The sequence below is a fragment of the Panthera tigris genome, chromosome E1 (genome assembly GCF_018350195.1).
Source record: "Panthera tigris isolate Pti1 chromosome E1, P.tigris_Pti1_mat1.1, whole genome shotgun sequence".
NCBI lineage: Eukaryota > Metazoa > Chordata > Mammalia > Carnivora > Felidae > Panthera > Panthera tigris.
Genome location: NC_056673.1, coordinates 33,202,957 through 33,225,578, shown reverse-complemented (window position 1 = coordinate 33,225,578; position 22,622 = coordinate 33,202,957). Strand labels below are relative to the sequence as shown.

Genomic DNA, 22,622 nt, shown 5'->3' with positions numbered 1-22,622 from the left:
TTTAAATCTTTATTTTTTTGAGAGAGAGACAGACAGACAGAGCATGAGCAGGGGAGGGACAGAGAGAGGGGGAGACACAGAATCTAAAGCAGGCTCCAGGCTCTGAGCTGTCAACACAGAGCCTGACGTGGGGCTTGCACTCATGGACTGCAAGACCATGACCTAAGCCAAAGTCGGCCGCTTCACTGACTGAGCCACTCAGTCCACTGACTGAGCCCTTGATTAGTGCCCTTGTAAAAGAGACCCAGAAAGGTTCCTTGTCCCTTCCACCATGAAAAGTTACCGAGAGAATACAGTCCTCTATGAACCAGGAAATGAGACATTACTAGGCACTGAATCTGTTAGGACCTTGATCTTTGACTTCCCAGCCTCCAGAACTATAAGAAATAAATTTCTGTTGTTTATAAGCCACACAGTTTATGGTATTCTGTTTTATCATTTGGAACATACTGAGACACCGTCTCAAGCCTTCACTTTGTCCTCAACAATCAAAGGAAATGGTCAAGTGTTGACTGCATTTCATGTGACTATTCCATACCACTATGTCAACTTTGGAGAATATAATAATAGACTTGAGAATAGTAGAAGTCATCTATTTATATGTTCTCATCCAACTGATATTTACAAGTAGTCCCATCCTATTAACTCTTGGTTGTTGCTATGAGGTCATTTTCTTCGCCTTGACACCTATATGTCTCTAGTCTCTGAAAGTGGTTGGAATTGACATTTTGAGCTTTAATTGTCACTATGAGAGGTGCCCTGGATAGCCTGTTGGTCCAAGAGCAATGAAGGACAGGTAGATCAGGCAAGCTCATCTGCCCCTGACATCATTTAATTCTTATATCCTATAAGGAGCAATATGACTTTGGGTAAGTGAAGTAAGAATTGTATGCTTTTTGTCCCAAATTTGTAGAATGAAGCTATTGAGCCAAAGGTTTATAAACTGTTCTAGCCCTAAAACTGATTCTGACAAACTTGTGATTGGAGACAATGGCAGAAATTAATGTCTCTTTCATATAAATAAGGAATATAGGGTTCTTAGATTATAAATAAATTGAGCAAGGTCACTTAAAAGTTAAGTGTGAAGTGTCTGGGTAGGGTTTTTCCTTTTCTGGGATCTTTCTTCATGCCATATGTGTGGTTTGATGAGAGTGCTTTGTATCTCCACTATGACCCACCTTCTAGTTACAGCTGGTGAGTTGGAGAGTGGGAAATTCCCTGCTTAGCCCAACCCCTCCTAAGATTGCAGGAGTGGAACTAAGTGGTTTTCCCCTCAGACTGACTAGTAACTTCAAAGAAGTAAATTTACATTAACAATTGTTCTTGCTAATGTTTTTCTAAAACAGAGAAAGTAGAAAAAGCATCAGTGGGGTGGGGGATGCATAGAAAGAGAACAAGTAAGCAGATATGCAAAGAAGTACAAAGAAAAGAGAGAGACAGCCATTCACTTATCTCCAGTTGATCTAGATGAGGGAGTTAAAATTCTTTTTTTCCTCATAAGGATATCCAATTGGCCCCGCTCCATATTGAATAGACTATCATATCACCACTGTACACAATGTCATCTTTGTCATAAATTGATACTTTTTTAGGTCTATTTCTGGACTCTCTTTTGGTGTATTTATTTGTTTATCTTTGCACTGTCTGAAAGTATGCATTATGGAAATCTTGGTATCTAGTAGAATAAGTCCTTCAGTTTTGGCCCTTTGTATTTTTACATCCTATTAGAAGCTTATTAATTCCTACCATAAAGAAACTACATGGGATTGTACTGAACATATAAATCTATGAAGAGAGAATTAAAATCTTTATAATAGTTCTATAATCCAAGAATATAGTACATTCCCATGATTTAGTTCTGCTTTAATTTCTCTTAATCATATTTTATAATTTTCTACATAAAGTTTGCACATTGTTCATAGATTTATTCCTTTTTGATGCTGTTGTAAATGTATCTTTTAAGATATCCATGTTCTTTTTTTTTTGTGAATATCTAGAAATACAGATCATTTTAAAATATACTGACTTTGCATCTGACCACTTCATCATATGTACCTAATAGTTGCAAGTTTTCTTTATATTATTTTGCCTTTTTATGTATATAATCATATCTATGAATAGGACAGTTTTATTTCATCTTCTCAAGTTCTTTTAAAAAATATTTACTACAAATGGTTATAATCAGTATTTTTGTCTCCTCACAATCTCAGGAAGAAAGTATTCTGTATGTCACCAGTCAGTATGATGTTTGCTATACATTTTTGAGGAGAGAGGGGCAGGTCATATACATCTATTCTGTTTTCTTAGAGGTTGTATCATGAATGAGTGTTGGTTTTTATGAGATTTTTTTTTCTGTATCTATTGAGATTATCATGTTTTTTTCATTCTTTAATCTGTTCACATGGTGAGTTACGTTGACTTGGAATTTTAACCAAGCTTTGTATTTCTGAAATAAACCAAACTTGATCATGGTATATTATCTGTCTTATATTATTGCTGGATTTGAGATTTGGCCTGCCTTAACTTCCTTCCTTCCTTCCTTCCTTCCTTCCTTCCTTCCTTCCTTCCTTATTTTCATTTAATATCCTTGTCATCTTCTTAAATGAAAATTAGACTGCATATTGGGATGAAATTAGTTCAGGTGAGATGTGGAAATCTCAGTGTACTTATTTTTTTTAAGGTGTGTTGACTCATAAGGCAGATTTGTTGTGGGAAGATAATACAACTTAACAACAGAAACTTTGTAAGCAGCACTGGAATCAATTTATAAAAGGATAATGGTAGTTTCTCGGGGAGTATAAAACACATTGAATCTACCTTTGTTGCGACTGGTGTTTGTGTTTACTTAGCATTTTATGTCTCAGCCTATTGTGGGACTCCTGTCTTCTTCAAATGGTGCTAAGCACATTTTTAAGGGATTATCTCAATCCACCCTGCAACATTGAGTGGTGGATACTTTTTAAATTCCCATTTTACAGGTAGGAATATTGAGATGCACAAAGAAGTAAATAATTTGTCCAAAATGATAAGATTACGCATTTAATATGGGATTTGAAATAAGGACAATAATCTTATTACATAGGTATTTTCCCATTTTACTTATTAGATTTTTCCTTTTCAGTGAAATTGGGAAACTGCCCCAATATAGCACAGCTAGTAGGGAACTACTATTGGTTTTAAACTCAGATCGATAGAATTCCAGCATCCATGCTGTTCCTTCTGAACCACATGGCTTTGGGGATATCCTGGAGCCTACTTTGCTTACCGTTCTTTGCAAAGAGCAGATCGCAACTTTGGCAACACATTCTCAGAAGTTGTTGAGTGCGTCCACGGGCCTCCTGCCTGGAATTCAGAGTTCTTGTCTCAGCTCTGCCACTCAATAGCTGTATGACATTGGTCAAGTTGTTTTCTCCCCGTAAAGGACATGGGGGAGAGGAATGAAGATAATCTCCCGTTCTTTATGACTGTACAGTGGTGGGAAACTGTACATTGTTAGGAAACAATTATAATGATCCTCTTTCTTCCTGAGCACAATGAGATTGGTCTCATTCAAGTGCATTAGGGCTTCATTTGTGTGCTAGCATGAGTGTCTCCCAGTTTTGACACAACATGGAGCGTTAAACAGTTGGCACTACTTGCTATGTGGCAGATTTCTTAAAAATATATCCATTATATTATAACTGTCATTCCTCCTTCTTAGAGCAGTACCTGGCACTCAATAAGTTTTCATTTATTATTGCTGACATTTTATTTATTATTTATTATTGTTTTCATTTCATTTATTATTATTTATTATTGTTATTATCACTACCATATGTCTTCCAGCTATTGTACAAATTGTGAAGAAACATAAAAGCAAAGCCATTTGACACCATCAGAGTTGTCAGACCCAACAAGATAAATCTGCTTGGGGCAATTCCAAAACAAGTGCTTCAACATGTGGCATGAGCAGTGGGGTGACACACGTTATGTATGCGGGGACAGATTAAATATACAGGAAACCCTTGGTTTGCGAGCATAATTAATTTTTTGAAAACATGCTTGTAATCCAAAGCACTTACATATCAAAGCAAATTTCAAGAACCATTGGCTCAGTTGTGATCATGTGATGTTCGGCATCATGTACTACTCGTATTGCAAGACATTGCTTGTTTATCAAGTTAAAGTTTATTAGAAATGTTTGCTCTTTGGGGTGCCTAGGTGCCTCAGTCAGTTGAGCATCTCTGTTTTTTTAATGTTTGTTTATTTTTGAGAGAGAGAGAGAGAGAGGGAGAGAGGGAGAGGGACAGAGCGGGAGAGGGTCAGAGAGAGAGGGAGACACAGAATCTGAAGCAAGCTCCAGGTTCTTGGCTGTCAGCAGAGAGCCTGAAGCGGTGCTGGAACCCATGGACTGTGAGATCATGACCTGAGCCGAAGTCAGATGCTTAACCAACCGAGCCACCCAGGTACACCCCAGAGTGTCTGACTCTTGATTTTGGCTCCGGTCATGATCTCTGGTTTGTGAGTTCAAGCCCCAAGTTGGGTCCTGTGCTGATGGTGCAGAGCCTGCCTGGGATTCTTTATCCCTCCCTTTCTGCCCCTCCCCCACTTGCTCTCTATCTCTCTCTCAAAGTAAATAAAAAAACAAACTTAAGAAAAAAGAGAAATATTTGCTCCTCTTGTGAGATACTCGCAGAACAAGTTACTCGGAATCTAAGGTATTACTGCATATATAGATGAATTTATTCCACCATGAGTTAAACTTCCTAATTACACCACATACTCTGTGTGTGGGTATATGTGTGTGATTACCTGATAGGCAGTTGGTATGATACATAAGTACACAGGAATACAAAGTCCTCACTTGTCTTCTTCCTCTAACCATCACCAGGCTGATCCCCACCAGATAATATCACTGTATCACTGTTAACAGTTTTGTGTGAATCCTTCCAATTCTTTTCCAATAAACAAATAATACATTTCTTTGTACAGAAATGTATATTTATTTTTCTGCAGTGTCTCCCATTACCTAATAATATACTTGAGATATGTATAGATGTACCCCACTCTTTTTAACCCTCGCATATTACTTCATAGTATAAATGTAACTTAATTTATTTTACTCTACTTTCCCTATTGTTAGACATGTAGGTTGTTTTCTATTTTTTTACTGTGAAAACAGTGCTTTAATAAACATCATTATTCATATGTTTCTATGCACACAGATATGTATTTCTTTAGGATAGGTTTCTAGAGGTTAAGAGCTTTTGTGCACATGGTGATTTACTGTTTATAACCCCTCCCCCGCTTTTTAACAAAAAGAAAGAAAGAAACAAAAAACACCAGTCACTGTTAAATATCTGCTAGACACTGGACACAGGACTACAAGTTTAAATATGTTGCATCATTTCTTCTGTACTGTCATTCCATTTGTAGGTGACAAAAAGCCTTCTGCAGATTAAGCAATTTATGCTAGTCATACTGCTGGTAAAGTGGTATCAAATGTTAGTTTTTGGTGACTTTTGGAGTAATTTTTATGCTCAGAAGAGACTATTCAGTGATTTTAATTATTTTTAGAAATTAATATTTAACTTATTAAACCTACCCTTCTTCCTTATGCTTTTAAGTTCAACTGATACACAGTATGATTCTGTTCATGAGTCGAGAGAATTTTAGCAATCACATTTAAGGGGATTTTGCATAATGTTTTCTTCCATTCACAACCTTCATAATTAAACATCTTCAAACATCTTCAAGTATATAAAATTTGATATACAGGATTTTTTATTTAAGCATTCTAATTGGTGACTGACAAGCCTTCCCAACTATTTACATCACTCCTAGAAACCTTAAAAATAAAACAAATATGCTGAATCTTAAGTCACTTTCTAGTGTTGAGCATAAATTGAATATGACTTCAACTTAAAATATATATTCAAATCAGTCAATTACACATATCAAATAAGAGTAAGAAAAGTGGAATCTTATTTTAATTGGCTAAATTGTATAAAACATTAAGAATATAAAAAAGATTTCAAAACGCATAGACTCTTTATTTTAAATATTATTATTATGGATTTCATTATCTTAAATACGTTGAGAATTCATTCTAGATCTTCCCAGAATTTAAGGTGCCTAACCATTAAGGATAATGGTTTTTGTCATACAATTTTAGGATTAATTTCTTTTTTTTTTAAGTTTATTTATTTATTTTGAGAGAGAGAGAGAGAGAGAGAGTGAGAGCGAGCACATGTAAGGGAGGAACAGAGAGCAGGAGAGAGAAAGAATATCAAACAGGCCCCAAGCTGTCACCGCAGAGCATGATGTGGGGCTCAAACTCATGAACCATGAGATCATGACCTGAGCTGAAATCAAGAGTTGGGCACTTAACCGACTGAGCCACCCAGGCACCCCTAGGATTAATTTCTAATGAATTAATTATTGGTGATTGAATCCTCAGATTTATTGAGGTACATAATAACCAGAAATTTTTTTAGGGGGAGATACTGTCTAAATTTTTGTCAGTCACCCTCACAAGATACACTGAACTCTATCTAGTCATTTTGTTAATTACCAACATGAGGGGTTTATTCAGCTCCTACATTGTGAAAGAAATACATTTCAAGCAAGAATAAGCTGAAAGTTTGTTACTCAAAATGTAGTATTTAAAAACACATATTGAAATTAACATTATCTCATTTTTCCTAAGCTTCTGAGACTAATTAAACAGATACCTTTATGAAAGGCATATTATGCCTTTCATAAAGTTATGAAAGCTATGGTACCTTTATGTAAGTTAACATAAAAAATTAACAGAGTTGTTTGTCTCTTTTGATATACTTCTCAGAAATCGAGGCAATGAATTCCTTTAATAATGTACACTAAAGTTAATTTATTCTTTTTTTTTTCCCAGTCAGACTACTTATTTTCCTTTATTTTTTACAAAACTAAAGGAGGACCCAAAGCCAGGACCAGGGTGAGATAAGCAAGGCACCTAGGAAGCAAAATTTAGGAAAGCACTCACCATTGGGGGCATGCAAGTATCCACTCTTGCACAACCTGACAATGAATGCCTCTTTCCTTGTCTCACCCTGGACTAAATCCTCACCCACAGTCCTGGCCCCAGTAAGACCTAGTTGAAATACCTGATACCCAATTAAAATTAAAGACAATTGTTGGTATTAGAACACTGCATAATCTTTGTTGTAGAATTCAGGAGGGGCTCAAAGAAATGACTGCTATTGCTAAAATGAAACTTAAAATTTTTTTAATGTTTATTTACTTTTGAGCGAGAGTGAGAGCGAGAGCGAGAGCGAGAGAGAGAGAGAGAGAGAGAGAGACTGAGAACGGGGGAGGAGCAGAGAGAGGGAGACACAGAATCTGAAGCAGGCTCCAGGCCCTGAGCTGTCAGTGCATAGCCTGATGCGGGGCTCGAACCCACAGACTGCAAGATCATAACCTGAGCCGAAATCAGATGCTCAACCAACTGAGCCACTCAGGCACCAATGAAACTTTTCAAAAGTTTTTTCAAAAATGAAACTTTTATCAGTGAGGATCCTGATGCGGGGCTTGAACCCATGAACCATGAGATCATGACCTGAGCCAAAGTCAAGAATAAGATACTGAACCCACTGAGCCACCCAGGCACCCCACTATAATGACACTTCTATCTTTGAGAATACTCTTCACTATAGTGGAGAAATAGTGAAAAATAGGTATAAAAAATTGTAAATCCTGTCTCATTCCAGTAATAATTCATAATCCTCCAGGGATAAATGGACACGTTTTTAAACAAAACACATTAGTTCCCTATAGATACTGTAACAGATTACCTCAAATTTAGTGTTTTAAAACAGCACGGACTCAACATCTTCTAATTCTGGAGGTCAGAAGCCCAGAGTCCCACAGGGCTAAAATCAAGGTGTCTTCAGAGCTGTGTTGTCTCTGAAGGCATCAGAACCCATTTTCTTGCCTTCTCTGGTTGCTGGAAGTCACCTGCATTCCTGGGTGCATCTTCAAAACTGCAGCTTTTCGGACTTGGGCTCTTTTGCTTCCCTCTTCTAAGCACCCTTCTGATTACACTGGGTCCACCCAGGATAATCTCCCGGTGTCAAGATCCTTAATTTAATCACATCTGGAAAATCCTTTTATCCTGTAAAGTAACGTATTTGCAGATTCTCAGGATTTGAATATGGGCATTTTGGAGGGAGCATTATTCTGTCTACCACAAGCCCCTTCCACCTCATTCAGAGATGTATTTTTTTAAAGCTTATTTGTTTTGAGAGAGAGAGCACACGCACCAAGTGCGTAAACGGTAGAGGGGCAGAGAGAGAGGGAGAGAATCCTAAGCAGGCCTTGTACTATCAGCACAGAGCCCAGCTTGGAGCTCAATCCCATGAACCATGAGATCATGCCCTGAGCCAAAATCAAGAGTCAGACGCTTAACTGATTGAGCCACCCAGGCACCCCAGAGATGCATTTTATTTATTTATTTATTTTTAATTTTTTTTTAATTTTTTAAAAATGTTTATTTATTTTTGAGACAGAGAGAGACAGAGCATGAACGGGGAGGGTCAGACAGAGAGGGAGACACAGAATCAGAAGCAGGCTCCAGGCTCTGAGCTGTCAGCACAGAGCCCGACGCGGGGCTCGAACTCACGGACCGTGAGATCATGACCTGAGCCGAGGTCGGACACTTAACCGACTGAGCCACCCAGGCACCCCAGAGAGATGCATTTTAAATGAAATTTTAATTCTTCCATGAAAAATGTTTTATTAACAGAAACAATACTTTTTTATTCTTTAATATCAACTCTATACTAATTATAACAGTATGAATATCTCAATCCAAAGACCTGAATTTTAGCAATTAGAATCTTATGGTTACAGAAAACTGCAATAATTTCTCATATTCATTTTTCATTTCATTATTTCAACATATTTCATAATTTCAACATAATTTCATTATGGAGCAGTGTGATAGAATGGCAATATGGCAATCTTTCAAATATAAAAAAATATGCTACAGAAAGATAAAATTCCATTGGGATGTGAAATAGTTACATGAATTCAAAAGGAAATGAAGTGATACAAAATTTTTAATTGTTAAAGACCTATTTCATATAATATATAAATGGATAAAGGTACGTATCAGATCCTAAGTGGTAGATTCCTTCAAATATATTGAAAATACAGATAAACTCTTATTTTCAAATATTAATATTTATAATATGCTAGAAACTATGTACTTTACAGTTACTTGATCTTATGCTAGAAATTTTTAGGTGAAAATATAAAACTGTATGATACACTACATCGTTTCAAAATATTTTATAAGATGAATGAACAAATGTACATTTGAAGTTGTACAGTCCTAACGTCATACTGAAATACTGTTCTAGGTCAAGAGTTGCCCATCAGTAGCAGAGATTATTGGAAATAGAATTTGATGCATAATTAGCATGTAAACTATTTTCAGTTTTAATCTCTCTTGAGTCCTTATCTGTAGATAGTAGTAATAGCACTAGCTTTGTTCCCGGGGATTTTGTCACTACCTAAAAGGACAAGTTGTCTAATTTTGTTCATAAAAGATAAAGTGCAATACAAATTATAGTGATTAATGTTGTTCACTCTTATGTAAGCACTAACAAGTAATAGGGCTTTTCCTGAACCCTTTGTTTTAGAGACAAGTTTGCCATGAACCTGCTTAGGAGGAGATCAAAAGATCAAGTAGGAAATCCTGACAATTGCTCCTCTGCTCACTCATTAAATCTCCCTAAGGGATGACTTTAATGGGAACAACTGGTGACTGTTTACTGAGTTGTAAAAGTTCAGGTCTTTGGAGATTTTCATTTTGCACAGAGTCTTTCAAATAGGGATTTTAAAGGTTACATTGAAATATGTCATCCTTATTCCTCAATCTTCATGCCTGTGACCTCAGAAGGACACTGATAATAGCTTTGTGAAGGGGAGATTTGCTACTCTCCAGAGGCATTGGCCGTAATTATTTGGTGGGAAAAGCTAATCATTTTCTCACTTGTAGGAAGACTGGAGCTTCCATTGGTGGTAGTCCCTTTGGCAAATTGAATGGCTTTTCTTATGGTAATGTAGGGAATGAATGAACTACACATTAAGGAGCTGTCTGAATAGGAAAATGTATTGACATTTCAGCGTTCCTTATCTGAATTGTGTTGAAGAGTGGCTTTGTCAAATTAAAATGAATGGCAGGTCAGAGCAAGAATTAGGAGCTCTTTCTCACTGCTCAGAAGACGTATTAAGTGTTCTCTAATTCCAAGAGTCCAAAAAGTATTAGCCAACTTAGGTTACAGACACAAGGTTTCCTTACCGGATCTTTGTTGGAAATGTGGAAAAATGAGAGGCTGCAACAAATCTCCGCAAAGGCAACTCTTGACTCTTATTTTGTTGCTTTTCCACCATTGTCATGTATCAGCTCCTTATACAGCGGGCAACTTTGTGTAGTGGATATGGCTTCAATTGGAGCTCATGAGAATCTCTTTCTGCTAACTTACCCCTACACATGTGGCCAGACACTGTATTTCTCTGGTTCTCATTTGTAAATTTCAAACTATTGGGTCAGAGCAGCAATTTTTTTATACCAGCCTACACGAAAATGATAACAGCCTGCACAAATCACTTTGTGTGTGTGTGTGTGTGTGTGTGTGTGTGTGTGTACATGCACATACACACACTGGGCTTCAGATTCATAGAAAGCCCAGCACTGATTTTACGAGAAGAAAACCACATCACCTTTATTTACCGTTTGTTTTTCCACTCCAGAAAGCCTTCAAAGTATCAGTAAGTGAGATGGACATTATTATACAGCTAAACTTTAATATACTGTAATTAATTTTAAAAGTAGATTTTTTGAGGGTGAAGTGACAGATAAAGGAGATAGATATCCAGTGAGGAGACTGAAGACCAGAGATGCAACGTGACTTCCCCAAAGACCTAGAATGTTTGCAAATTATCCTGTGAAAGAAAATGCTTTAAGTCTAAAGAAGCTGAAAGCTCTCCCAGATGGCTAGGAGTTGGTTGAGCCAACACTGGCTGAGTTGGATTAGAACTCACTTTCTGGGAGTCCCTTTCGAAAGAAGAAAGTGAAACTCTGGAGCCCACTTTCAGAATATATCATAAGAAAACTTGTTAAAATTTCAACCTCTTTATAAGCAGAAAGCATAAGCCAAGAACTGCGTGAATGCTACCCTATGAATGCTATGCAGATAAAAGCCTGACTGTCATGTGGGAAAGAGAGTTATGAGAACCTATGCTGCTGGTGATGTAATCAAACTTGGAACATCAACTCTGGAACAAATTTCATTTGCTGGGTTTATGGAAGAAAGCTGGATGTAGGGATGATCATTAAGGATCCTCACTGTGGCTATAGGGGTTGCTCTGCCCAAGGCCACTGTGGCCCCAGTTCTTAGTTTGCCCTTGATTTTGAATTTTAAAGATTGCTGCTTTTTGCCCTTGAACCTGCTATCTACTTTCCTGGCAGCAGTTTCCCTGGTAGTGAGGTCCTAGGCCAGATCTGGAACACGGTCTCTGCTGGTGATTGCTTTGGTGCTCATCAGGTTCAATTCTTTGTGATTAAAAATAATGTGCCTTTATATCTCGAAAAATAAATAAATGATTTAAAAATACTTGTAATGTTATTGCAAAAAAAAAAGACATAGAATTTAGAGTTAAGACCTATTTGCAAACTCATTCTAAGAGCTATACCAATGACTTTAACTTTTACTAATAGTCTCACCTAAACTTATTTCTTTTTCTAGTATGTCAAAAGAAAAGGTTAACAACCACCTGTAAACTTCTGCTAGTTAGCTAACAACAGCTCCTTTGGAGAAAAAAATGATGCTTTCAGTGATCAATTCCAAGAAACTCATCAGGCTATAGGTTTGTTTTTTTGTTTGTTTTTGTTTTAGAATCAAGTTTTCATAGGAAGAATATAAGTAACTGTATCTCTCGTTTCCTGGAGTCTTCAAAGGAAAACCCAGGTTTAAGTCTTTGTTTCTCTATGTGTCTACCTTCCTCTGGCAGAAATTCTTGGATGAAGACTGTGCCCTCTATCTTTCTTTCTCTTGGGCTCTTCCTTTGCTCCACCTGAATTTTTCCAGCAAAGCTTTGGAAGCTTCCTCTCACATTACAAAATCTTGTGACATGAAGCCCAAATCACCTGTGCTCTAGACATTGGTACAATCTCTTGTACTCCTGTGCTCATCTCTTCTCCTTGGCTACATGTTCTCCTTGGACCACTCTCTTATCATTGTTATGACAAGGAAGCTTGGAGTTCAGGCAAGAATTTATGGAGATTGGAACAAAAGGGGGGGGGTCAATCTGTTTGGCTTCAAGATTCCAGACACGTCTTTAGCCAAGCAAAAATATTATACGGAGTACAAGTGTAGCCAAACAGGCTTCTGTGCTGAGCTTTCAAATCAAAACCTCATAGAAATTAACTACGTGCATTTGCCTGAATATTAGTCAAGATGCATCTTTGTCCTTTCTATGCTTTGTGCTGTTTTTTAAAATAATAATTTGAACATGAATTTTGGCTTTGGTGAAGGATCTTGTGGAGAAAGAGAGGATACAGAATCAGAAAATAGAGGGAATATTGATGAAGGTGGGTCTCTTTATATTTCTTGAGATATAATGGAAAAAGTTGGTGTTGAGCAAACATCCCAGGACATAATTTGGAGATACAAGATTCTAGGCTCAAACAATGTTTTTCTCAGTGTGATCTATTTTAAATACTGTCTGATACCAGTTCTATCATCTTTTATTCAAGGTCTCATCCTACCCCACCTCTAAAGGAATCTAGCCTCATCAATATTTCCTCTATGGTCTTATTCTACATTCTGTCTTCTTCCACTAGTTTCTTCACTTTAGCCTACAAACACGATGGAATGCTCATTATCTTAAAACAGTGACAAAAGCAAGGCCAATGCTGTGAATTGGGTAATACTGGAATGTGTATTAAGCTAAAGTAACTCATGTGGAAATGGCAGTTCAGGCTGCATAGTAACTTGGGGAGTCAAGAGAATGAAGTGATGAATATGGATATTCAAGAAGCTACATGTTTGAGTAAGCATGAGTTAGAATATCTTTTTGTAAACAGAGCCTTGTGCATAATCTCCATAGTGTTTTGTAAGTTTGATATCTAAAATATGGAGCCGGGGGCACCTGGGTGGCTCAGTCAGTTGAGCATTCAACTTCACCTCAGGTCATGGTCTTGCAGCTCATGAGTTCGAGCTCCATGTTGGGCTCTGTGCTAACAAACAGCTCAGAGCCTGGAGCCTGCTTCAGATTTTGTATCTCTCTCTCTCTCTCTCTCTCCCCCTCTCCTGCTCATGCTCTGCCTCTCTGTGTCTCTAAAAAATAAATAAATGTTAAAAAAAATTTAATATGGAGTCGGGGTACCCAGGTGCCTCAGTTGGTTAACCATCCGACTCTTGATTTTGGCTTGGGTCATGATCTCATTGTTCATGAGTTCAAGCTCTGCCTTGGGCTCTGTGCTGATGATACAGACCCGGCTTGGGATTCTCTCTCTCTTTCTCTCTCTCTCTCTCTCTCTCTCAAAATAAATAAAATTTAAAAAATAAAATATAGAGTCAAGAAAGGGTACCAACTCCAGAGAGCCATGGGTGCCATTGACTGATGCTTATTTATGTGAGGAACAAGTTATTATCAATAGAGTCATATCAAAGAGGTTATGGCATATGAAGTGATATTTAAGCACCTGAGGTGTTCTGCTAATACTATGTTTAAACCCTGAGGTGTGAGAAGTAGACCAAAATCTAGAGGTCCTTAAAATGGTTCATAAACCGCTAGGACCCAGTTGGGAGCATTGCTGCAAGACTAAAGTGTTAAAAGAGCTCAAAAAGTGGAACATCTTCTGGAAAATGGCTGTGCATCCTCTCTAAGGGAGAAATTCTGTGAGGAGACAAGATTAGCCATTATTAACAGAACTGTATTAAAACATTTTCCTCACAGAATTTGGAATCAGAATCCTTGAGGGTGAAGTCTGAGCATAATATGCTTTTAAGTGTTTATTTATTTATTTTGAGAGAGAGAGCCCATGTGAGCAGAGAGGAGGCAAAGAGAGATTGAGAATCCCAAGCAGGCTCCAAACTGTCAGTGTGGAGCCTGATGTAGGGCTGGAACACACAAACCTTGAGATCATGTCCTGAGCCAAAACTAAGAGTCGGATGCTCAACTGACTGAGGCACCCAGGTGCCCCTTAAAAGATTCATTCAGAGACATTTATTTGTGGCTGGCTTAAACCGCTGTTTGGTGGTTGTGGCTACTATGTCAGTCATTTAAAGGGAGTGGAGGAGGTTTGATTTGAAAGTTTATAGTTTTCATAACCCCTTGGATTCACGAAATTCAAATGTTTCCAGACAATCCTCCATCTAACCCAATATATCTTTAGCATACACGTCTATTTCTGTTGAGGCATAAATCCAGATAAAAGGCTACCCAAACAACCAAAACAGCAAATAAGACCATGAAGTTGCAGGGACTTTAATGGTCTGCTTGAACACTGGCATGGAGGAACAGGTGAGGGATTTGGTCTTGGATCTCGTGTTCCAGAATACTCAGGTAGTAGTGATCCTATGAGATCTCTTCCAAGCAGACTGTAAGGGGTTGAATCAGAGCACTCTCAAAGTTCTTCCCATTTACCCTCAACCATAAGCTTTGTCCTGCAGACACCAATGGCTTATTCCTTCTGCATGTGACAGCAGAAGTTTGCTGGCAGAGGATCTCCAAGGGAAGAGCACCTTCTGGACCTTCCGGTGATTGAGAATATGGTGCTTATAAGGCAAGGGTGATTGTAAACTGAAACTTAAAACCCTGGAAAACCCAGAGTTCATTACATTTGTCACAGAATTAGCTTTCCAGAGGGCGCCTGTCTTGTGTGCTTGTGTGATTAGGGTGCTGAATCCTAGCCGAGAAAAATCGTACAGCCAGGCTAGTTCGTGCCTCCACAAATGTGTCGATTTCAAGGTTGGTTAGGCTCCTGCGACTACTGGTAATTCATCCCAATTTGTCTTCCTTTTTCTATTTCTCACAACCCTGTATCCTAAGAATTCCCTACATGCAATTCAGTGTGTTTTGAAAACATCATTTTTATAAAAGTCTACTTTCTATTCTATCGTATGGTTGTTTTATAGTGTATTTAAACATTCTCTTATTGTTGAGCATGGAGGTTGTTTCCAATTTTTAGCAGTTATGAATAATGTTGCCATGGATATCTTTGTACTAAATCTTGAGGAAGTCTCTTCTTATTTCTTTACAATAGATTCCTACTTGTAGAATTACTAAATGAAAGAGTAGAAAATTTAAAGATGTGTGTACATTATGTGTATATGTTTATGATATAAATAGCACATGCATATACAAAGAAAAACATCCAGACAAATAACTCTCATCCAAAATCCCAAGACTACAAGATTAACACAGTTAACATTTTACTAAATAATCTTTTGAAAATGCTTTATGCATACATTGTCATAAACTTTCTAAAGAAAGGGCTCATTATACATCTTGCCAAATTCCTTCCAGAGGAACATGACAATATAAACTCCTACCTGCTATATATGAGCACGTTGATTATTATAATTAAATAAATATGTTAGGAAATAATGCCTCATTATTTTTATTAGAATTTATGTAACTCGAATGAGATTGATGATCATTTTTCATGTTGATTTTTTAAAATTTCTTATGAATTGATTTTCCTGTTATTTTCTCTTACTTTGTAAGAGGGTAAAGTTATTTTAAAAAATAAAAAAATGCAAGGAAGAAAATAACAGTTATTCAAGTTTCCATCACACAGAATTAACCCTTGTTTAGATTTTGGTAAAATTTATCTTTTCATAAGTTGTTTGGGTTACATAAGTAGTGTTTGAATACATTGCCTCCTTTTAATAAAGAAAGTACATTGTCTTGACTTTGACCTTTCGGTATTTATATATTTCTTTTCCCTAAGAACTAGCATGTGTTTAAAGAGTCTTCTTCCAAAAATTACATTCTGTATCTATATATCTATATCTCTGTCCATGGAAAGTGTATAATGCGGTTTCGTGTCTGTATTGTTTTTCACCTCTTTTTTTCAGCCAACGTGTTTCTGAACTATCTGTATTGATAATTTTGAGCTACTTCATTCCTTTGAACTACTGAAGTCACAGTGTATGTACATATAGATTTATCCTTTCTCTTGGTGTTAGACATTTAGTTTGTATAATTATTTAAAAAGAAGTCTCAGCCCTGGGTATATGAGAATTTTTTTTTCCAATAACTACAATAGCAGTGCTCTGTCAAGCTTCCTTCTGCTCCCTCCTGCTGAGTACTGGGATCCCTTAATGACAGCTCATTTGAGCCAGTGAAGTCCCATTCTGTTATTAAACCAGTTACACTTCAGTTCTTTAAGACTCAGTAATGTACATTTTATCACCGTAATCTCATATTCTATTCAAAGCAATATCCCTTCCCACTGCACTCAGACCAGCATGTGGCTCTAAGCATTTAGACTGGGCAGAGGGAGGCAGAGTAGATTGCCCATGAACCCTCATCCTCCACGTTGCCCCCATTTTTCATTTTCCTTCTTCTCTCTCCTGGTATTGGCTAAAAGGAGAGAGGGGGATAAAACACATCATCTGTTTAAGATGGAGATTCTCTCTTGGGTCGATTGTAAGCACTTTCCCAGCTCGTTGATTTCATAGTGGAAAGTGGTAGCAGCCTCTGACAGTAAAGCTCAGAGCACACCTCTATGGTTTCACACTGTAGCAGTCTGAAGACGGGGCTCCACCTCCTTCCCATCTGTGGCCCTGGACTCTGATTCTAGTGAGCCAAAGTAGGATCTGCTTTCTAGACTTGCAGGAATGTGGACTGGAGTGGATTGTCCTTGCCCCCAGTGGGCTACCCTTCTGTGCTGTCCATCCATCCCTTGTGTCCCTGGCAGTTGGAGTGAGGACTCTCTGGTGACTAAGCAGAAATCTATCCAGAGATAAAATATCAGTCTCCCTTTCTTGTTGACAGTCCCAGAGATTCTCAGGGCCTTTCTTTTTGTGGGTATGGGAACTGGAAGAACCTCTTCCTCCCAGTTCTTTTTATATGACCATGGGGTGGGAGGGTGTGTCACATGTCTGTTCTACTGACCTGTTGTCTCTGTGTTGGCTCCAGGGGGAGAGGGCTGGCACCCTCTATTGGGCAGTTCTCTGTACTTAGTGCAAGGCGCTTAATGTCTTTGGTTCTCAGTTGTGTACTTCAGTTCTAGGAAAAAAGGAAATATCCTATTTGTATCTCAAAGCATCTCTTTACAATAGTTTCCAAGGTTTTACTGTCCCACATAATGCAGTTCTGAACATCCTTGTGCTACTTTCTTGTACACACATGAGTGCTTGTGATACAAGACATTTAGAAGAGGGTCTGCTGAGTCATAGGGTATGTACATTTTCAGTTTTAGTGGGTACTACCAAATTGTCTTCTAAAATGGCTCTAACAACTTGCACCCCCATAGCCCTGTAAGAGATTATTTCCTAACACTCATCATAGTTGACATTACAGAATTTTCATCTTATGAATAAAAAGTAATATCTCATTTTTAATTTGCTTTCTTGATTTTTTTTTGCAAAGATGAATATCTTTTCAGCACCCCCCTTTTTCCTGTTGTAATATCTGGCTTTGAAGAACGTCAATGCTTTGTCATAGTATATTTCATTACCCTCCTAATTTTTAGTAGCCCTTCAGTTAGAATGATTTTTCTAAAATCTAAATCTTAATACAGATTTAGAAATACAGAACACTTTTGCTTAGAAAGTGGTGTTTCCAGTTGCCTTCAACATAAATTTTGAACTTTAACAGGCATGAAAACTCCTATAAGACGTACCCTTGGTATACTTATTCAGTTCATTGATCAACATGGCCTGCCTTACACCCCATGTGTTCCATGCATACTGAACCATTCTTGGCTAATCATTATTCCATCCCTTCTCTTGCCTCTCTACTTTGACTTGTATGTTTCCTGTTTTCTCAGGAACGGCTCTCTACTCCCCAACTTCTACTGCTCTTTGAAGATTCTGTTCATGCATCCTCTCCTCTAGTAACTCCTGTTCCTTCTGTGTGACTTGAGTTTCTCTCAAATACTCTTCTCATAATTTTAACAGTTGTGTTATCTCTTTGTGTCTGGGTTATAGTCTAATGACCCTTGATGTCCTGATGGTCAGCATTGTGACTTGCACATAGGATGACCTGGGGGGGGAAATATTTTACATGAATGAATAAATAAATGAAGCTAAGACCTAGAAATCATAGTTATAATGTCATGAACTGTCTGAAAGAAATATACATTTATTTGAAGTGGTTGAGAATTTAATTATACTTTAAACAGTGAACTCTAGTTCTCTCAACTAGAGAAGTTGAGAGAATGGATCAAGAATTGAGGCATAGAATTGGGTAAGAATTAGTGATTTTAGAAATGAATTGCCTTTTTTTTAACGTTTTTATTTATTTTTGAGACAGAGAGAGACAGAGCATGAATGGGGGAGGGGCAGAGAGAGAGGGAGACACATAATCGGAAGCAGGCTCCAGGCTCTGAGCCATCAGCCCAGAGCCCAACGCGGGGCTCGAACTCACAGACTGTGAGATCGTGACCTGAGCCGAAGTCGGACGCTTAACCGACTGAGCCACCCAGGTGCCCCAAGAAATGAATTGCTTTAAGTGATGGTATTTTACAGTGGAATTTTCTCCTAGGATGTGAACAAATAGGTATCAAACACCAAAGTAAGCATAACAATTTATAATGGAGAATTCACAGGAAGGAGTGTTTGAAAAGAGGTTAGATGGTTATGACAGTTCTCAGATCCTCATCCACAACAAGCAGATTTAAACGAACTGAGGATTTAAATAAAAAAGACGTTGTAAAGAGGATTTTGGAAAAGGTTGCTGGTGGACACTGAGCTCTCCTACCCATCTCAAGGGAAGGGGTAGATTGTACCTGTCCTTCACCTTGTGCCCATGAAAGGGGCTTCACCAGGACCACTCAGAGTTAACACACACACACACTGGTCTGTTGTCTGATTCCTGGCTGAGCAATGGATAGTGTAAGACATAGCCTTAATTAGCTATATACAAGAGACATAGAAGTGACTGTACTGAGTCTGCACTCCCAACACAGATCAGGGGAAGAATGCATGACTGTTTCTCATGGACCAGTGATGGGTAAGATAAAGCAGGGGAAGAGTCAGAGGGTTGCCTGGAGGTGCAAATAATCATCAGCAGTGATGAACTGAAGGTATCACCCAATTTTCAGAGGGTAAAAATAGAATAGGTGACCAGACCAACTAGAACAGAGATCAAGGGAACTGCAGGTGGCAACTCACAGATTCCCTGAGAGCACCATGGGAGAAATAGTCAGTTCAGACATCTGCCAGGTCTGGAGAAAAGCCATTGTTCCAGTAAAAACTTTCCTTAACTCTTTTCCTCTCTTTATGCCTCATGTTTCAACCCAAAGAGGTCAGAAACTTTAGTTAACAGATGGTGTTGAAGGATAAAACAGTGGTGGGGAAAGAGACCAGAGGCCAGCCTTCTTCCCTTGTGCCAGGCTTTTATAGAGATGAGGGGGAAAGAAGGGGTTGGGGAGATAGCAGTAGCCTTAATTTTTTTAAGATATGTGTTTCCTTTATTTTTTAATATAATTTATTGTCAAATTGGCTAACATACAGTGTGTACAGTATGCTTTTGGTTTTAGGAGTAGATTCCCATGGTTTATCGCTTATATACAACACCCAGTGCTCATCCCAACAAGTGCCCTCCTCAATGCCCATCACCCATTGGAAATATGGAATGCTTCATGAATTTGCGTGTTATCCTTGCACAGGGGCCATGCTGACCTTCTCTGTATCGTTCCAATTCTGGTATGTGTGCTGCTGAAGTGAGCATGAGCAGAAGCCTTAATTTTACAGACGTTTGCAATTTTGAACACACAAAATGGACATTTCCATTCTGAAGTTGAAACAATATTTTATCACTGAAAAATTATTAAGAATGTCTGAGATGTGCCTGAATTTTCTATAGGGGTGGGAGAAGACAAACCCTCACTAAATAAATGGGTAAAAACAATGAAAGGTGACATAAAATGGCTTTGTAATTTCATTCCAAGATTCATGCTTGTTCAACGTGATAACATTTTACCTGGAGCTTGGTGAGCATTTGTACTATGGCAGCTACTGAAAGTCTCTGTGCCAGGGTAAACTATTTAAATAATTTACATGTTAAATCATTTCTATTATATTTTATAGACATTCAAGATTACTCTTGAATTTCCTCCTAGATATCAATGCTCAGGTTCTTCAATTCTTGCCTCTGTCTTCTGAACCTCTGTGGTCAGTCTTAATAAGTGAGAAATTGCACATGTGGTGAGCCTAACTCAGATAAGCTGGAATAGATTTTCATACTCTCCAGTTCTGGCCTCCTGGATAGAATCAATACTATTGATCATAGTGGCTGCGTTGGCCAGACAGCCACTACCCTGAGAAAAGCATCTCATCAGTCTGCTGGTGAAAATTCACCGGAAGACATGGAAACATTTTTCAGAGAGTGAGAATGATGTATTCTGTACAGGCCAGGTTAGCAAATTCATAGAATTAAGGGGAGTATGCTCTTCATAGTTTTCTCTGTTTTGAGCATTGACACTGATATTAGGGATATTCTTTTTTTTAATTAAAAATTATTTTTTAATTTTTTAATGTTTATTCTTGATGGAGAGAGAGAGTGTGTGTGTGTGTGAGTAGGGGAGGACCAGAGAGAGAGGGAGGCACAGAATGTGAAGCAGGCTCCAGGCTCTGAGCTTTCAGCACAGAGCCCGATGTGGAGCTCAAACTCACTAACCGGGAGATCATGACCTGAGCCAAAGTCAGACACTTAATCGACTTAGCCACCTGGGTGCCCCAATATTAGGGGTATTCTGAATTCAGTATAAAATTCAGTATAAAATTATTGCTGATTTTCAAAAGAAATGAAGATTATTTTTAGAGTATTTTTAGTTGTAGCAGTCAGAGTTCAATCTGAAATACAGGCAGTCTGAGTATTCTGGTAAGGGATTTGTTATAGGAATTATATCTTTATATATTAGAGAGAGGAACTAGAGAACTAAGGATTGGAAAGGGGAGTTAAATGCTCAGAGAGAGGTCATAAACCATCCTAGGAGCAAGGGAGTGAGTTAGAGCTTAAAGGGAAATCCAGAGGTTCCGTGTGCCTCAGAAGATGTGCCCTTGGGGCACCTGGGTGGCTCAGTCAGTTGAGCATCCGACTTCAGCTCAGGTCATGACCTCACAGTTCATGAGTTTGAGCCCCGCATCAGGCTCTGTGCTGACAGCTCAGAGCCTGGAGCCTACTTCGGATTCTGTGTCTCCCTCTCTCTCTGCCCCTCCTCTGCTTGTGCTCTCTCTCTCAAAAATAAATAAATATTTTAAAAAAAGAAGATGTGCCCTTGTCTGTGGAAGGTCACAGAAACTGTGACCCTCAGCTCTGTGACTTTGCAACAAAGAATCTGGTGGTGGGCCTGGGGTGCTGTTAGTTAGCAAGATCAGCAAGTGGGAATGAGAGCTGGGTGCTAAGCGGGTAAGAGCTTGGACCGGTTGGGATCTCCTGGGAGCTCTGTACCTATCTGCAACATCTCTAACCTCTTAGAATGATGGTTGCTGCTTCTACCTCCAAAATCTCACACTACTTGATTTTTGACAAACTCTAACCCAGAATTACATAGAAAAGGAGAGTCTGGAAAACAGTTCTCAGCATAACCAGGTTGACAATAGATCAACCCACCAGTCAACCCCTTGCCCAGCTGGCATACATATACACCTCCTTTACCTATATTAAACTTCCCAATAAGGACAATAGCAAAGTGAGGCTTCTGCCTAACATGATCTAATCATCCCCTTGTAAAATCGTAGACACACTAACATTCCCTCCAAGGGAAAATACATAAACTCTCACTTTAACTGTTTTGGGGGTGATATTTATTCCCCTTCTGGTGAAGTCACACTCCCCCTTGACAATCCTGTTACTTAAATGCTGAGTTATAAGGTTGACTTATGGAATGGGAAAAAGAGAACTGACAAAGGAGGAAAAAACAAAAAGAATCAATTAACACCTTTATACAGATATATTCACATCAAAATAAGAAGTATTCATTTATAGCTACTATGGTTTGTTTTTCTTCAGTTGTTTATAAGACCACAGCTGGTGGTTACAGCTTCTTTCTTCTAATACCTGTTTGATACTCCTTTTACCCTCAGCAAGCACTTCAGCTGGTCCTGGTGTTTGAGAAGTGAATAAAGTATGCCAAAACTGGCCGCTGGGGCTAAAACAAACTCTGGTTTCTAGCTTAGAGACCCCTACTCCATGTTCTTCTTCCTTTGCTGCACGCACAAAAACCCCCACAGATATGGAAGCTGACAACTATAAATTACCCTCCCCACTTGCATTTGGCACTCAGATCTTTGGTGAAACGGTCTTCTCTGAGCCCACATGTATTAAATAAATTTCCAATCCACCAAGATCTCCGAGTGCCTCTTGGTTTTTCTGCCAGGGTTCCAGCCTGGTTCTGTAACACTGGTTCCTTTCTA

General features: G+C 38.4%; 1 long non-coding RNA gene and 1 other non-coding gene across 2 annotated transcripts in view; both read right to left on the bottom strand.

Moving 5' to 3' along the window:
* Nucleotides 1-22,622, bottom strand: part of LOC122233697 — a 69,983-nt gene that overhangs the window by 4,269 nt on the left and 43,092 nt on the right. The window contains exons 3-4 of the long non-coding RNA XR_006211364.1: nt 17,155-17,268; nt 7,812-8,131 (exon numbers count right to left, since the gene is read on the bottom strand). This is a non-coding gene — a long non-coding RNA (uncharacterized LOC122233697). The remainder of the gene's footprint in view (nt 1-7,811; nt 8,132-17,154; nt 17,269-22,622) is intronic.
* LOC122233815 lies at nt 19,829-19,935 on the bottom strand. The gene has a single exon (XR_006211547.1). It is a non-coding gene; the product is annotated as a U6 spliceosomal RNA (small nuclear RNA).